The following is a 14859-nucleotide window of genomic DNA, read 5'->3' on the forward strand; positions in this document are numbered from 1 at the left end:
CAGTAGGTAAAGCAAATGGGGCTTCCCTCATAGCACAGTTGGTAAAAGAATCTGTCTGCAACTCGGGAACCTGAGACCAGGTTCAATTCCTGGGTTGTGAAGATCCCCTGGAGAAGGAAATGGCAACCCACTCCAGTATTCTTGCCAGGAGAATCCTATGGACAGAAGAGCCTGGCAGGCCACAGTTCATGGGGTCTCAAGGGTCGGACATGGCTTAGGTAAAGCAAATAGCACAGAGTCTTCAGCAGGCCGTGCTGGGTCATGTTTGTTCCCTTCCTTTTCACCATAATGCCTCTCCAGAATCTGTCCCTGCCCTGGGGAAGGGCTTTCCTGTTTTTAGTCCCACACTGGTATCTGGCTTCGCCTCCTGGCTCAGCAACAGGCAGCTTCGACCAGAAGCAAGGACTCCAGCATGCTCTCCAGGGGAACCTGTTCTGTGCAGGGGTCTCAGACTGCTTCCCACGCCCTCGTGTTGTCACACATTCTCCACAGGGCCAGCCTGGGCTGTTTGCCTTCCCTGACACTGACCTAGTTGGCAAGGACTGCAGAGAAAAGTCAGGCCCCAGGCCTGGCACACCCGAGGGATGTTACCACAGAGCAAACATGAGTTTGCTGGCTGGGTGGATTCCAGTCAACAGGGAGATAAACAGATTAAAGGCAAACAGGAGAGAAATCCCTGCCATGGAAGCAGAGGGAAGGCTCTCTGCTGCCTCTGTTTGGGGTTTGTCTACCTATCTAATAAATAAAACAGCTTTGCTAAGCTGCTAAGTCACTTCAGTCGTGTCCGACTCTGCGTGACCCCATAGATGGCAGTCCAACAGGCTTCGCCGTCCCTGGGATTCTCCAGGCAAGAACACTGGAGTGGGTTGCCATTTCCTTCTCCAATGCATGAAAGTGAAAAGTGAAAGTGAAGTCGCCCAGTCACGTCTGACTCTTAGCGACTCCATGGACTGCAGCCTACCAGGCTCCTCCGTCCATGGGACTTACCAGGCAAGAGTACTGGAGGGGGGTGCCGCTGCCTTCTCCAAAACAGCTTTACTGACATATAATTAATATACCATGCAATTCACCTATTTACAGTGTGCAGCTCAATGGTTTTTACTATATTCAAGAATTGTAGGGAATTCCCTGGTGGCCCAGTGGTTAGGACTTCATGTTTTCACTGCCAAGGACCTGGGCTCAACTCCTGCTCAGGGAATTAAGATCCCACAAACTGCAAAACATGGCCAAGAAAAAGAATTGTGCAATTAATGCCATAGTTTTAGATTACTGTCATCATCCTAAAAAGAAACACCATGCCCATCAGCAGTCACTACCTCCTCTTCCTAGGCATCTACTTCCTGTAGTCCTGCTGCTGCTAAGTCGCTTCAGTCGTGTCCAACTCTGTGCGACCCCATAGACAGCAGCCCACCAGGCTTCCCTGTCCCTGGGATTCTCCAGGCAAGAACACTGGAGTGGGTTGCCATTTCCTTCTCCCATGTATGAAAGCGAAAAGTGAAAGTGAAGTCGCTCATTCGTGCCCGACTCTTAGTGACCCCATGGACTGCAGCCCACCAGGCTCCTCCGTCCATGGGATTCTCCAGGCAAGAGTACTGGAGTGGGGTGCCATTGCCTTCTCCTAGGCAACTGCTAATCTGCTTCCTGTCTTCATGAATTTGTCTATTCTGAACATTTCATATAAATGGAATCCTGTAACATGCAGTTTTATGATGTCTTCAAGGTTCACCTATATTGCAGCATGAATCACTACTTTATTGGAGGTGGCCCTGCAACAAAAGAAGCCACCACAGTGAGAAGACCTTGCACCGCACCAAAGACCCAGAGCAGCCAAAAATTACCAAAACTAAACAAAACAAAACAAAAACAAGGGGTACTGATGAGAAGGGAGATTGGGAATTATGGTAGCTTCGTGGAGGAGATGATGTTTAAGTTGATCTTGAAGAATAAGTATGAGCCTGTCAGGTCATAGAAGAAGAGTTAATTGTATGTGCAAGATCATAGAGGCATAACAGAGCAGAGTGACCTCCTCCCATGCCTTTAGAGTGAATGGCTTTGGGAGGTGAATCCATAAATTCCTATAAAGGAATTCCAGCACACCTTTAGGTTCAGAGTGGATGTGTTGAGCAAAAGGACAGGGCTAGGGAAGAGAGTTCACCCCCAAGGCAGGATGGGGCTGTCTAAGAGTTCAGCCTTATTCCTTAGTTCTGAAGGCACGCCCGGGACTGGATCCAGCCCACACACAAACCTTTAGAAGGAGCATCATTCTACCTCCTGTCAAAAAGCCAGGGAGAGGGACTGTAACTGAAGAGAGGGTGGTTATGGCACCAAAAAGGGGGTTGGTGAGGGTGGGAGGGAGGGAGGGAACTCAGACGACACACGGACACACGGTATTTGTTCCACACTCCTGTTTGTCCTTCCAGCTTGCCTAGCGGCTACAGACTTGTAATGAGTAACTAAATCAGTGATGTCAAAGCTTAACTCTTGGTGTAAAACAGGTACTCCTCTTCAGTCCTAAGTGCCAAAACACATCCCATTGCCCCCGGACCCTTGACCCTCTGTAAGCTTGCAGGCAGCCAATCAGAGTTTTCCAGAAGTTCCAGGCGAACCGCCAGCTGGTCGTGAATTGAGCCCCTGCGCCCATTTCCGAATTCGACCTGCTGGCCTAGGTGTGCATTGCAGCGTCAGAGTCTGGTGTGTTGGTCAAGAAGCTTTCTGCTGTAAGTCACTAAGAGCTCAACTCAAAATGGCTTAAACGATAACAAAAAGTATATTCACAGAAGAAGGATTTTGGAGGTCAGGTGGTGTCAGAATTGGTGAACTTAACAGCAAAATTGGGTCATCAAGGGCCTCAGCTCTTGCCACTCATCCTCAATGTACTGGCCTCTCCCCCGTCAATGTAATAGGTCAGCTCCCCTTATGGTCCTGATAGGGCTGCTGCAGCTCCATGCTTCACACTACAGACATCATGACTGCTGCTGCTGCTGCTAAGTCACCATAACTAGAGTTAGAAAAAGGCTAATTCTTGCCATTCACCTCTCTTCAGGAGCAAAGAACTTCCCCAAAGTCCTCAGCAGGCTTCCTCTCACATCTTCATGCCTGGAATGGCTTCATATGCCCGGCTGTCAATGGCAGGCAAAGGGAACAGACAACTATGATTTGCTTAGATTCTGAACAATCAGGATTCCGCCTCTGGGGCTTGAGCGGAAGCCAGCCTCCCCTGAATCTACCACCACCTGACAACCTCATTAAAGGTGAGATCTGCTGGGTAAGCAACAATCAATACTTGCCACACACAGGTCTCTGGTGGGCACTACACATGCTTTATAGGCTTTTTGAGGAGGACAGACCTTGGGATTTTGTGTGCGTGTGTGTGTGTGTGGCTGCTCTTAACTGCAGCATGCAGGATCTTTTTAGCTGTGGCATGTGGGATCTAGTTCCCTGACCAGGGATCGAACCTGGACTGCCTGCATGGGGAGTTCAGAGTCTTGGTCACTGGACCACCAGAGAAGTCCCACCTTCACATTGATGGTTATCTGCATAAAGTAAATCTGTTTTACTACTGCAAGTTCTATTTGGTTCTTTTTCAATAGCCCTTGCTCTTTACTCAGAGTTTTAACTGTCCCTTTTATTTCTTGAATCTCCCAGCTCTGATTGTGTCAACATCGGTTGTTTTTGCAAGTCTGATTCTGCATTTGTATCCTGTAAGCTTCTGTTTCTGATGCCTTGTTTCCTTATGTGTTTATTGATCTTCTCAATTTTCTTCTAATTTATTTGCAGAAATTCTTTGAGTCCAAAGATTAATGTGAGTACTTTTCTTTTCTTTTTGCCACATCATTGGTGGGATCTCAATTCCCCGGTGAGGGATTGAACCCAGGCCACCACACTGAAAGCCTGGAATCCTAGCCTCTAGGCCACTAGGAAATTCCCAAACACGAGTTCTTTCATAAAGATTCTGTATTTGTTTCTATCAGGCTCTGGAGAACACTGTCTGCCAAGGACAACTGAACATCCTCAGCTTGAGGTTTCAGGCTGCAATCGTTTGTGAGAACCAGCTTGGGTTTAAAATTTCTTGTGCATGCATGCATGCTAAGTTGCTTTAGCGGTGTCTGATTCTTTGCAACTCTATGGACTGTAAGACCGCCAGGTTCTTCTGCTCATGGGATTCTCCAGGCAAGAATACAGGAGTGGGTTGCCATGTCCTCCTCCAGGGAATTTCCTGACCCATGTCCCCTGCCTTGGCAGGCAGGTTCTTTGGACAGAGGAACCTGGCAGTCTACAGTCCATGGGGTGGCAAAGAGTCAGACATGACTGAGGGACTCCCATCTTTACCACTAGTGCCACCTGGAAAGCCCTAAGAGTTCTCAGGGGTAGGGTTAAGGGAAGGAGTTCCTCACTGTTCTCCATGCCAAGATTTAACTTAGGCTATTTGCCTGTAGACTGCGGGCGGTGTGGTGGCATTTTTAATTCATCTTATCTTGATGGTATGGACCTTTGGGATTTTGTGTTTGTGAGGGACTCTCCTATTAAAATCCTCACATTCTGCAGACCCCAGAGCCTCTTGGCAAGCCCTCAGGGTCCAAGCCGCCTTCATTGTTCTTCTTTGCTTCTAGCCTGAGGATTTCTAACTTTCTGACAGCTCACAGATATATTCAAGATGATATTGTCCCTATTTCACTGTGATAATTAGCTGTTCTTGGTGGGAGAACAGTAGTTAGCTAGTCTGCCATGTTACCAGACATGCAAGCCATTTTTCTAATTGTAAATTCAAATTCATCAGTTAACCAAAACTATGAAAGGAAGATGAAAGGTGAAGTAGCCCTTTGGCGGGAGCGGGGGAACAACTTGTGTTAAATTTATATTTTAAACAGACAATTGGTCCACGTGGTACAGCACTCAGATGGTACCATAGGACATGTAGTCTATTTGGTCAGTAAAGTCTCCTTCCCCCACTTCCTAATCCAGCAGTCCCTCATTTCCTTTCACTTCCAGAGATCCTCTGTACATATTTTGAAATTACACATATTCTTCCCTTAGTTCATCCTCTTTTTTAAAATAGGAGCTTATTTTTCACCCAACAATATATCTTGGAAATTGTTCCCAACTGCTACATAAAGAGAGTTTCGTTCCTTTTTTTTTTTTTTTTTTTAATTGATGGCTGAGCTAGGTCTTTGCTGCTGCTCGGGCTTTTCTCTAGTTGGGGAGAGCTGGGGCTACTCTCTAGTTTCAGTGTGCAGGCTTCTCATTGCAGAGGCTTCTCCTGTTTCGGAGCACCAGCTCTAGGGCATGTGGGCTTCAGTAGTTGTGGTGCCTGGGCTTAGTTGCCCTGAGGTATGTGGAATCCTCCTGGACCAGGGATCAAACCTGTGTCCCCTGCATTGCAAGGCAGGTTCTTAACCACTGGACCACCAGGGAAGTTTACTTTTTCATCCTTTTGCATGGTTTCATAATATTCTATGATATGGATACTACTACTACTAAGTCGCTTCAGTCGTGTCCGACTCTGTGCGACCCCATATACGGCAGCCCACCAGGCTCCTCTGTCCCTGGGATTCTCCAGGCAAGAACACTGGAGTGGGTTGCCATTTCCTTCTCCAATGCATGAAAGTGAAAAGTGAAAGTGAAGTCGCTCAGTCATTCCCAACTCTTAGCGACCCCATGGACTGCAGCCTACCAGGCTCCTCTGTCCATGGGATTTTCCAGGCAAGAGTACTGGAGTGGGTTGCCATTGCCTTCTCTGATGATATGGATAGCACACCCTATTTAAGCAAGCCTCTATTTGTGGACATTGAGGTTGTTTCCAGGCTTCTAAATCCTATGGCAATGAATAACCTGGTGCGTCAATCATTTTATGCTCTATGAATGTATCTGCAAGGAAAATTCATGAAGAGGAATGGCTGAGTCAAAGTGCAGGAGCACTGGCAGTTTGCTAGAGATTAGAGGCTTTAGCAACTTGTAGTTACTTCCAACATCGACCTACAATGTGTGCTAATAGCCCTGTGGTCTTTGTCAAGCTGACAGATTAAACACTGAAACAGGTAGCCATTCCCTTCCCCAGGGGCTCTTTCTAACTCAGGGATTGAACCTAGGTCTCCAGCATTGCAGGCAGATTCTTTACCCTCTGAGCCACAGGGAAGCACAGATTAAACACAATATCTGATGAACAAGAAACAAACTTCTTGGCATCCTGGAAAAGTAACTAGTAGGCAAGGTGCCTGAGAAAATCCTGTGACCCGCGTTGACACAGAAAGCAAGCCCACCAAGTCAACTCCTAGGATCTCCAAATAGATTGGATTAACTAGACTGGATGAAAAATTGGAATTACTGGACTTGCCTTGTCCTCCAGCGGCTAAGACTCCACACTTCCAATGCAGGAGGTCCAGGTTCAATCCCTGGTCAGGGAAATAGACCCCACATGCTAAACTAAAAAGCTTGCATGTCACAACTTAAAGTAAAGTTCAAGTGCTGCAACAAAGATCGAACACCCTGTGTGCTACAACTAAGACCAGGCACAGCCAAAATAAATAAATAAATATATAGATTTTTAAAAGATTGGAAGTATCAGGGACTTCTCTGGCCACACTGCAGGGAGCATGGGTTTAATCTCTGATCAGAGAACTAAGATCCCGAATGCCCCCAAGAGGGCCAAAAAAAAAAAATTAGAAGTCTCAAAGAATCTTGGCAAAGAATCCTATCTGACTGGGTCAGATAGAAGATTAAAAAAAAAAAAAAAATTCTAGTCTTCCTTCCTAAAGCAAATTCTGATTAAAAAAAGACAAAACCCCTAAGTATCCAAAGTCAACTAAGTACAGAAAGTTTACAGCAAAGGAATTTCCCTGTGTCCCGCCAGGAAGAGGAATGTTTATAATCTCTGTGCATGGATAACATAGTTACCCTAAGAAATAGCTTCCTTTGTTTTAATTTCTATTAGGTGAGAAAGCATAAGGGATTTTTCTGCTGCTGCTGCTGCTGCTAAGTCACTTCAGTCGTGTCCAACTCTGTGTGACCCCATAGACAGCAGCCCACCAGGCTCCCCTGTCCCTGGTATTCTCCAGGCAAGAACACTGGAGTGGGTTGCCATTTCCTTCTCCAATGCATGAAAGTGAAAAGTGAAAGTGAAGTCGCTCAGTTGTGTCTGACTCTTAGCAACCCCGTGGACTGCAGCCCACCAGACTCCTCCATCTATGGGATTTTCCAGGCAAGAGTACTGGAGTGGGGTGCTGTCTAACCATCTCATCCTCTACTGCCGTCTTCTCCTTTCGCCCTCAATCTTTCCCAGCTTCAGGGTCTTTTCTAGAGGGTTGGCTCTTCGCATGCCCATTGCTTACTGGGTCAGGATGCCCGTGACTGCAACGTCTGGACACAAATGGAGTTGCCATCTAAACTTCCCTCCAGATTTCTTTTCTCGGCTTGGTGCCTATTTCCTCCTCGAGGTTGTTGAACGTCTAGCTCTTCTCCTCAGACTCTCCCCACATCATGCCCCTTCTGATCTACTCCAACCCCTCCCACTTCTGGTTCATTTCCTTATCTCTCCATCTTTTTGTTCACCAGACCATCTTGGCTATGCCTAGGAGGCTTCCTCTTCAAAGCCAGTCATGCTCTGCAAGATATGTTCTCAAACAAAGAGCTTTCATTCCCTGTGAGAAATTATGTACTGAGCTCAAAAAGGAATATTTTGTTCTCCTCAGTACTCAACACTTCACCTTACTCAATAGCGTGGTTTTCCTCTTGAGTGCTATGTTCCTTCCCTTTGTGTTATAAGAGGTTTTCACAGTTCCCATGTTGGTTTTTTCCTACCTTTCAGCCTTTGAAAATTGAGAGATTTATCTAAACATTCCATAAAGCCCTGAAATGGGTCATGTGATTCTCTTGGGAATCACGGCACTCTCTGGCTTGCTCGCTCTCTCATCCTCCCTGCCCCTCCCAGATGCAGCATTGAGACTCTTCTTAATTTGAAAGCCTCTTTGATCTTCAGCCTAAGGGTTGAAGAAAGGGGCTCCAGGGCTATAGACTGATCGGCAGATATTGTCATTCTAGATGTTTGATGATGCACTTGGGCCAGCTTTCTCTGATGACTCTATGACTAGCCTGGGGGCCCCAGGTCCCAGGTAGAGTCTAGCCTGTTGCTGTGGCTGCCAACTCAGGGGGACAGTCTCCCCACCTTCTTTATGGGGTAGTCACTTGTCACCTTGGGCTTCACACACAACTGTTTTTTAAAGGTAAAAGAGATTACAAGCGGAGTGATGACTTGGGGCCAATTTTTACCTTTAATTTTCTGTCCTTTCTAGTTAGAGTCAGTGGGATCCAGAATCACCAATTATTCCAGGACTCTGCTTCCTGTGGGGAAGGAGAGTCAAAGTCAAGTTGTTTTTCCTTCATCGCAGACTATCTGCTATGGTCCAATAGGAAATCTTCAGTGATGTCCTTTTCTGGTTGTAATGGTGATACTCTTTTACTTATGTGTCATCTCTTTCTTTGAGATGGTATGGAATCAGATGTTGGCCTTCAATGTCACCATCTTGTCCAAAATATCTAAAAATTTCTTTCTTTTTTTCCTCTAATTCATAGCAAAGCCCTTTAAGTTTAAATCAGATACTCTCAACATTTTGAGTTTTGACTGTGTCTGCAGAAAGGGCCTACTCAAATAAATATACTATCATAATCTAATTGCTATAGCACACAGGAAGACAGGATATCATTGCCTCTATTTTCAAGATAATCTTTGGATTTCTTTACTCATGTTCTGTTAGAGGGAAAAAGTCAGCTTAGAGAAATCTGAACACTTCCCAAAAATAATACCCAGCTGAAAATTCCTTTTGTTAGTTTTCTCAGGAAGCAGAGCAAGCCTTTCCATTTCCTAGCGGGTCCCTCGAAGGTCAAAAGAACAGGGAATGTTTGTAAAGGCATCTTGTTGCTTTCGTTCCCACCAGCCCCTAGATCCCCTGGGAACACCAGACCTGTAACAAACAAAATAAACTAAGGACAGGAAGAAACAGCAGGCACCTTTTAGATGAAATACACTGCAGCCAGAACATTGATCTGGGGACGGCTTTGCAGGAAGCTGGTGTTTTGAACTTGGAAATTTTCTGTTTGGTAACCAAAATCCAGGGGGAAAGAAAGAAAAAGAAAAACTTCTCCCAGTAAACACAAATGAAGTGACATTTGGAGATGGCATTGGTAGACAGATAAAAGATGAGGTTCCATTTGGTAAGCCAAGTGCTGCACATCATGCAAAGTCTGTGACAGAGTGTCCCACATGGCCATACACCTAAATTAAGTCACAAGAGGAGTTCCGGAATTTTGTCGACACCAGAGTGAGTTTGGGAATAATCTAAAGAAACTTTCTTAGTGTTTCCCTGGACGGTCATCTCTAATACTGTTGCCGAACATTTACACACCTCAGTTCCTGACTGGCCCCACCTGTTCTGACATTATTATCCACAGCATACATTTTCTCTTGTCTTTATGTGAATTTGTAAAGCCAAAGTTGGCATTGTGACTTCTGCTTCCTGTTGTTACTCAATTTGGAGAAACTGGGGAGACAGGGTGTGTGTGTGTGTGTCTGTATCAAATAAAAAAAGATCCGAGCTGCCTCTAGCAAAAAGGCCATTGAAAGAGAAGCATGTCACTCTGGGATTAGTGGCAAAATTGGTCTAAATGGGTGTGATTGCAAAGTTTCTATTATATTAGATCATGTTTCCCCAGCCTGTTGCATACATAAGAAATCTATGTTCTGCCATATTTTAGAATCTTATTAATAATTGAACAGCATCATTTTTAATAATACGAATAAACATTTTAAACATTTAAACTGAGATGTTAAAAATATGAAAATATAAGGGAAATAAATTCTGTACGCACAAAAATTAAAGTGGTCTTATAATAATATTCATCATAACTTCTTTAGTAAAATCATCAATAAATTTTGCAAATTCCAGTTGTTTGAGCTACTGTATTAAGTGTGTACCCTGTGCTCAGTCATGTCTGACTCTTTGTGGCCCCATGGACTATAGCCTGCCAGGCTTCTCTGTCTGTGGGATTTTCCGGGGAAGAATACTGGAGTGGGTTGCTGTTTACCCTTCTTTACTGGATCTTGTGGACCCAGGGATAGGAACCCATGTCTCCTATGTCTCCTGCATTGGAAGGCTGATTCTTTACCACTGAGCCGCATGGAAAACCCATGTAGAAAGTACTCTGTTAAATATTATTACTCTTCCTGATCATTTTCCCCAGACTTCCCTGATGATATGAATCACCTGAACTCCAGAAGTGGATCAACACGCAGGATCTGGAGCTCAGGGTGGCAGAGAGCAGCCTGTAATTCTAACAGCCACCAACCCTGGTTATGCCTCAGTGTTTCTAGCTTTTGTCCTTTGTTCTCAACACAAAAGGTGACTAAGAACCATGTCTTGAAATGTGTGAGCTGGTCAAGAGCAGACATTAAAGAGAGATGTTTCCTAGTGTGCAGGAGACAATTTAGGGAAGAGAAAGGCCAAGCTGATTGATTTGTCAAATTCTTCCTCTCAGATAGCAACAGATTGTTACTTAATTAGTTATTTCTCAGAAGTGCTGAGTTCTACCTTCTGTTTCTCTTGTGTTCTAATTTGGGGTCCTAGTTCAGTTCAGTCGCTCAGTCATGTCCAACTCTTTGCGACCCCATGAATCGCAGCACGCCAGGCCTCCCTGTCCATCACCAACTCCCGGAGTTCACTCAAACTCACATCCATCGAGTCAGTGATGCCATCCAGCCATCTCATCCTCTGTCGTCCCCTTCTCCTCCTGCCTGCAATCCCTCCCAGCATCAGGGTCTTTTCCAATGAATCAACTCTTCGCATGAGGTGGCCAAAGTACTGGAGTTTCAGCTTTAGCATCATTCCTTCCAATGAAATCCCAGGGCTGATCTCCTTCAGAATGGACTGGTTGGATCTCCTTGCAGTCCAAGGGACTCTCAAGAGTCTTCTCCAACACCACAGTTCAAAAGCATCAATTCTTCGGCGCTCAGCTTTCTTCACAGTCCAACTCTCGCATCCATACATGACCACAGGAAAAACCATAGCCTTGATTAGATGGACCTTTGTTGGCAAAGTAATGTCTCTGCTTTTTAATGTGCTATCTAGGTTGGTCATAACTTTCCTTCCAAGGAGTAAGCGTCTTTTAATTTCAAGGCTGCAGTCACCATCTGCAGTGATTTTGGAGCCCAGAAAAATAAAGTCTGACACTGTTTCCACTGTCTCCCCATCTATTTCCCATGAAGTGATGGGACCAGATGCCATGATCTTCATTTTATGAATGTTGAGATTTAAGCCAACTTTTTCACTCTCCTCTTTCACTTTCATCAAGAGGCTTTTGAGTTCCTCTTCACTTTCTGCCATAAAGGTGGTGTCATCTGTATATCTGAGGTTATTGAGGTACTCACAAATTAGCAAAACGGCACAGGATTCAAAATGGTTGTACGTGCTGGATGAAAGGCATTTTTAAAAATTAGTTAATTTTAATTAATTTCCAATTATTTCAATTGGAAGCTAATTTACACTATTGTAGTGGTTTTTGCAATACATTGACATGAATCACCCATGGGTGTACATGTGTTCCCCATCCTGAACCCCCCTCCCACCTCCCTTCCCATCCCATCCCTCAGGGTCATCCCAGTGCACCGTCCCTCAGCACCCTGTCTCATGCATCAAACCTGGACTGGTAGTCTATTTCATATATGGTAATATACATGTTTCAGTGCTATTCTCTCAGATCATCCCACCCTCGCCTTCTCCCACAGAGTCTAAAAGTCTGTTTTTACATCTGTGTCTCTTTTGCTATCTCACATATAGGGTCATAGTTACCATCTTTCTAAATTTCATATTTTCTTTCTGACTTACTTCACTCTGTATAATAAGCTGCAGTTCCATCTACCTCATTAGAACGGATTCAAGTACATTCTTTTTAATAGCTGTGTAATATTCCATTGTGTATATGTACCACAGCTTTCTTATCCATTCATGTGCCAATGGACATCTAGATTGCTTCTATGTCCTAGCTATTGTAAACAGTATAAAAAATTCACTTTTCAAATACGTCTAAATACAGAATATATGTGAAGTGTAATATTGCTTCTTGACAAACATGGGTGTTATTCTAGAAAAGCATAGATTTTTTTCTTTAAATTTTACCCTCTGATACCCATCATTTAAAAAATAAAAATAGTTAATAAGATTTAATTAAATTTTCAAAGCCCAATACATGTTTTGGCTTTATTTGCTGCTGCTGCTGCTGCGTCACTTCAGTCGTGTCTGACTCTGTGTGACCCCATATACGGCAGCCCACCAGGCACCCCCGTCCCTGGGATTCTCCAGGCAAGAACACTGGAGTGGGTTGCCATTTCCTTCTCCAATGCATGAAAGTGAAAAGTGAAAGGGAAGACAGTCGTGTCCAACTCTTCGCGACCCCATGGACTGCAGCCTACCAGGCTCCTCTGTCCATGGGATTTTCCAGGCAAGAGTACTGGAGTGGGTTGCCATTTCCTTCTCCATGACTTTATTTAATTTCCATCTGAAATTTTTATATTCATGAAATTTAATTGTATCACTCTTTAACTCTAACAAGTAGCATTAAGTATTAAAAAAAATATTTATTTGGCTGTGCCACATCTTAGTAGCAGCATGGTGTAAGATCTTTAGTTGTGGCATGCAAATTCTTAGTTTTGGCATGTGAAATCTAGTTCCTTGACCAGGAATTGAACCCACACCCCCAGGATTGGGATCAGGAGTCTTAGCCATTGGACCACAAGGAAGTCCCTAACAATAAGTATTTTAGAACTAAAATAAGTACTTAGAAAATTCATGAAAAGTAATTATTTTATTTTACACTTATTTTATTTTTTGATAATTTATATTCAAATTTTTTGTACTTGGGATATAATAAGAAGGTGTTTTTTAATCTTTTACATCATTACTGTCTGTGGAACACAATTATGTGAAAAATGTTGATAATCACATTAGTGTAATAATTTTGTTGAAATGAAGGTACAAAGTACAAAAAATAAATTTCATGAAATAAATATATAATATAACTTACAAAGGATGCTCAGTTTATTACTCTCCCTGATGCATCGGCTGAATTGCAAGACACGAGCTCTAACAGCTTGGTAACCTTTAGGTTATTCTTGGTAACCTTTGATAATTTACTACGTTGGGCATATAAAACTATAGCTTTCCATGTATTTTTAATTTTTTAGAAGTTATTCTCTTTTATTTACTTTTTTGTTTATGTTTGGTTCTCTGGTTGTGGTGGGGGGGTACGCTCTCATTGCAGAACGTGGGCTTCTTATTGTGGTGCTTTCTCTTGCTGTGGAGCCCAGGCTCTAGGGCACTGGGGCACGCGGGCTTCTGTAGTTGTGGTGAGCGAGGTCAGTAGTTGCAGATCATGGGCTTTAGTTGATCTCCATCATGTGGGATCTTCTCAGACCAGAGATGGAACCTGTGCCCCCTGTATTTTTAAATATTGCTGTTTCAAAGATACAGTTGTTAAGATTGGAGGGTGGAACACATTTTATTTAGCAGTTTGTTCGCCTGATCTGATTTTTAACCTTTAGGCATTAAGCATTGTGAGTGCATTAGTCTCAGGGACTGCTGTGTCAGGGTGAGTCTAATCGGAGCTTTCCCAGGGATTGCAGTGGGGTCTTCTGCATGCAGCTTATCTCTTGATGATGAGCTCTTCTGGAATTCTAAAAAGTATCATTTCCTCCACCACCTTACATCTAAAAGATGATTTATTTCAAGTCTCTTGACCATCAGTTTCCAGCTGTCACATAATTTGCTTGTTTAAAGGCTCTCCTATCATGGCAGGGCTGGGGCCTTCCAAATAGCAAATTCAGAACAAAACCCATTTAGAAGTAAAGATCTGGAGAAAGGTTGAGTTCTATGACATCCTGCTATTCCAAATGAGGTCCCAGGAGCCGAAGCATTGGTGCTCCCTGCAAGCTTGTCCAAAATGCAAAATCTTGGGTTCCACCCCACACCTTCCCCCAAATGACTGAATAAGAATATGCATTTTTATCCCCAGTTCATGAGTGTGCCCGCAAGGTGTGAGAAACTCTTCTCTAACTGAGATGAGGAAGAAAGGGAGGATGGTGACTCAGGATCAGCTAGATGCTTGGGGAGGGACACCCACAGAGGATTTTGGCCTGGGTCTCATTGTCAGCAAGAGCACTTGGGTAGCAGCACAGGAACCCAATCTTGTGACTGGACCACTGGGCCCCAGGGCCCCTGGCTGGGAAAGATGTACTATAAGACATTTTAGGATTTCTGCAAGTCAACTTCCTCTTCCGGGGGACTGCTGTCCCTGAATCCAGCTGCACTGGGGTGATTATGTCATAAACCATGTATGTGATCCTGAACCCTCTGGCCTTAACTCATATAATCATCTCAGGTCCAATGGTAACTAATTCATGGTCTGGTTGGTGGCCTGACTTGTGGCCTGGCTTGAATATATGAGCTGGGCCATCATATTCCTCTCTGGGGAGTTTAGGATGGTTATGGGGGTGGAGGTAGGCATTTTACAAAGAATTAGGGTTGGGTGGCCCTAATGGGCCATGTACATGCCTAAGGTATGAGGCAATGGAAACAGTGACTAAGCAGAGGAAGTTGACCAGAAAAGAAAGTGGAAGAGGAATGGAGGCTTTATGGACACACCAAGGAAAGGGAAAGGGGTTGAGAAAGAGAAGGGGAGAACAGCTGGGTTCCTGCTCTTCCTGTATTTAGTTTTCTTCCAAGTACAAGTCTTTGATTCTAGCAACCAACAGACCCTTGACTAGAAGAGTAATTGAGTTAATTCCTAATAATTGAAACCTGAGAAATCTAAGGCTGTAAT

Source organism: Bos indicus, chromosome 19 (genome assembly GCF_029378745.1).
Source record: "Bos indicus isolate NIAB-ARS_2022 breed Sahiwal x Tharparkar chromosome 19, NIAB-ARS_B.indTharparkar_mat_pri_1.0, whole genome shotgun sequence".
NCBI classification, from domain to species: Eukaryota; Metazoa; Chordata; class Mammalia; order Artiodactyla; family Bovidae; genus Bos; species Bos indicus.